Raw genomic sequence first — 3,921 nt, 5'->3', positions numbered from 1 at the left:
GTGACCACCATGTGGGCCTTTTAAGGACCTTTTCCTGTACCTCCTGCTGCTGTAGAACAAACAAGAAACCTGCTGTGGCAGCCAGTTGCCTCCTTAATGAAGCGACATAAATGTCAAAATAGGTGTGAAAGCAAGACTCATGTGGATAGCCCAGCTCAGGAGATGGAGCACAAATCCTATCCTGCAACGTGAATCTTTTTTTTTTCTTTCTTTCTTTTTTTTTTGGCTTTGATGAAATTCTTGAGCTCAGTGGGAATTGGGGAAAAGTTAAAGCAGAAAATAATGATGCTTCCTAACCACATTTGCTAGAGGCATAACGATCATGAGGGTTTTCGAATCCAGTCACTCCCTGGTCCTGGCCAACAGCGGTCATGCCACTTCCTGGCTGTGCAGCGCTAGGGGAAGTTACTTAATCTCTGTGTGCCTTGGTTTCCACATCTGTATAATGGGATTCACAAAAATACCTGTCTTGTAGGTGATTGGCAAGACCAAGAGTCAAAATGCACAGAGAGCATTTAGCAGAGTGTCTGCTCAAGAAATGACAGCCATGGCGTGGTGATTACTACAATCACTGCTCTAGTTCCCTTCCTCTCCTCCTATTCCACCCCCCCACTATGCTTGGACCTTCTGAGCCCACCAGTTTCTCCTTGTCCACACCTGGCTCTATTTACACTGTTCTTGAACTTATCCTGGGTCCCCCTACGAGGCACTGCTCTCATCTCTGCCTGGTAGACCAGTTAGTACTCACCCTCCGAGGCCCAGATAACACCACCTCCTCTGTGAAGCCTCTTCTGAGCCCCGGAGTATTTGCAGCTTCTGTGGTTTGTTTCACGTAGTTCTCCTAACTTCTTGCAAAGCGAGTCCTTTTTCCCCATTTTATACATGGGAAAGCTGAGGCTCACGGAGATTCATTTGTCCAAGGCCACAAGCTTTCAAGGTCACAAGGTTTCAAACCCAGGGCTCTGGGGTCCCTAGGCCACCCTGATTTACCCCTCTCTCTCTTCTCATGTATGTCATGTTGTATTCAACTTATTTGTGTGGTGGCCACTGACTCGGCCACATTGTGAATTCTTTGACACTGGGCATAAGTCTACTCATCTGTGTCCCCTGCGTCTAGCATGATACCTGGCACAGGGAGGGGCTTGATAAACCTTGCTGGTTCCCATAAGCTTCACCAAGTCACTGGGCTTCAGTTTTCTCATCTGTAAAATGGGGACAATGTAAAATGGGGCTATGGTGGGCACAAGGTTACTACACGAAGGACCCACGGAGAGTCGGTTTCCTGTTCCTCCCTCTGCGATTTATGAGATAGAATTCGGTGTCCTCATTCTGAGAGCTACGGTAGTTAGTCCATCTTTCTACGTAAAGTCTTTGTCTACTCTCTGTCTCCATCTGTGGCAGCATGGACAAGCATTAATTGAGCGTCGGCAGTGTGGCATTTGCCATACCTGGTACACCAGACAGCCCCTGGTCACTGCTGGAGACTTGGTCCAGATGACAGAGGCTCTTAGACATCGCAGAATGGGGCCATGCCTTCCGAAATGGAAGCTGGACTCAGCTGTGAAAGGTGGGGGATTCAGGGGGCGGAGAAAAGTCAGTTACAGGGATGGAGAAGCAGGCGGCATTTGGGAGGGTCCAGAGGAAAAGATGGAGGCATGCGTGGGGGCCAGCAGTAGACGGTGCGTTGGTGGGGGGAGGGGCTGTGCGTGAGAAGAACAGGTTGAGGGGACTAAGGTCGGGCAGAGGGGCTGCACAGAGTGGGGGAACCGTCCTGCTAAGCAGCGCAGCCCGTGAAATCCTTGCCTCCCTGATGTTCTCTCTTCCTTCTCCCTCCCTCTCTCCCTCCCTCCCTCCCTTCCTTCCTTCCTTTTTTCCTTCCTTCCTTTTCTCTCTCTCTCTCTCTCTCTCTCTCTCTCTCTCTCTCTCTCTCTCTCTCTCTCTCTCCTCTCCTCCTTTCCTCCCTCCCTCCCTCCCTCCCTACTTGCCAATTTCAGAAGGATGGAGTTTAAGGCAAAATTAAAGTTGGAGGAGAGAAAGGACAGATTTTAGTGGGGTTCTAAGTGGGTGGGGGAAGGAAAAGAGATCAAATTAGAAAAGGATTAAAATATCAGTACAGTTTCTAAATCCTGAGAGTAAGTGCGATCTGTAAAGGACAAACGCCAGGACAGTCGTCACCATCACCTGTCTCCTGCTTCATTTCTGTTTCTGCCTTTGGATGGCCATGACACAATTGCGTAGGAACGGGGCCCGCCAAGGGGCACCTTCTTGGCCTGCTCTGTAAACCCAAAATCTCAGGGGTAAGCATTTGATTTCTCCCAGCTTTAACTTAAAGGGAACAAGAATGCCCTATCTATCTATCTATCTATCTATCTATCTATCTATCTATCTATCTATCTGTCTGTCTGTCTGTCTGTCTGTCTGTCTGTCTGTCTGTCTATCTATCTATCTACCTACCTACCTATCTTTCCTTCCACTCTCCCATTCGTCCATCCATCCATCCATCCACCCATCCACCCACTAGGCATTAATTTGGTAGTAGAAAAGGTGTGTGCAAGAGAGGGAAAATTATTTATTGATGTAGAGTTTATTGGGGTCACACAGACTTGGGATGAATTCTGTATTCTAGTTACTGTTTTTTTCTGGTCAAGTCACCTCATCATTCAGAGACTCAGATTAGTCATCTGTAAACTGGAGCCGCATCTCCCTTGCAAGGCTGTTATGTGGTACCCACGCAGTAACCTTCACCACGTGTGCTTCCCCGGTGATGTAGATGGCACCCTCTTCTCACTAACCCATGCAAGGCACAGCTGCACCAGGAAGGGGTTATTGGCATATTTTCCCAGAAAGAAAACAGAGCAGGACTGCACTGACCCTCCTCACTGGGAAGTCAGAACGAGACCCTTGGAGAAGGTTCTCATTGCTCCTGAAGTCTGACCTTCTTGGGGTGCCTCATTCTGCCAGAGGCCAGATTTGGCTTTGGGGTTTACTGTGTGACAGCTGCCCTCCAGGGGGCGTGTGCACCAGAGGACTGGGCAGGATGAGAGCTCTATAGGCAGGGTTTGCATGGGGCTTATTTTCTGCAAGGATGGGATGCTCAGAGACTGAGCAATATCGTCCAGCAATCCTGGTGGGGGTCCTTCACCCCATTTTCCCAGGTAAGGAATTTTGGTATGCGAAGTGTAAATTATGTACTCAAGGCCACACTGCCAGTGGGTGGATACACAGGTTGGCAGGAGGTTTAGTATGAGGAGTACATCCTGGGTGCTCAGAAGATCCCGCCCACTTCTGTTCTGATTTAGAGGAGAAATCTCTACCCGATTTCTCCCAGCTTTAACTTAAAGGGAATAAGAATGATCTATCTATCTATCTATCTATCTATCTATCTATCTATCTATCTATCTATCTATCTATCATCTCTAATCTATATCTATTATTTATCTCTATTTCTATTGCCTATCTATTATCTCTAATCTATCTCTATTATCTATCTATCTATCTATCTACCTATCCATCTATCTGTCATCTTTCTATTTCTCTACCAATCTATCTGTCTGTAATTTAAAAATGCACTGCTCTGTGACACCTGTAGGTCTGGAAATCACCGCTCTATGTATCTCAAAGTTCCCTGAATGAGAAGCTCCCAGTGCCTCCCAGGGCCTGCCGACAAGCCTCACCTCAGGCATCCCAGGAGTCCTGTGGTCCTGGACCTGCCCCTTTCTAGCTGTGTGATGACGTGCAGGGGGCTGGCCCTCTCTGAGCCTCCTTGGCTGCTCTGCACACTGGACTTGATGAGGCTGACTTGGAGGGGTCATTGTAGGGCTGGGGGAGTGACAGAGGGGGGAGGGCCAGTGCAGGGCCTGGCACACAAAGGGCGCCCAGCAACGGAGCTGAGCTTTGTTCATTCATTCCCTCACTTAACAA

The sequence above is a fragment of the Rhinolophus ferrumequinum genome, chromosome 6 (genome assembly GCF_004115265.2).
Source record: "Rhinolophus ferrumequinum isolate MPI-CBG mRhiFer1 chromosome 6, mRhiFer1_v1.p, whole genome shotgun sequence".
Classification (NCBI taxonomy): domain Eukaryota; kingdom Metazoa; phylum Chordata; class Mammalia; order Chiroptera; family Rhinolophidae; genus Rhinolophus; species Rhinolophus ferrumequinum.
This window is presented reverse-complemented; position numbering follows the sequence as displayed.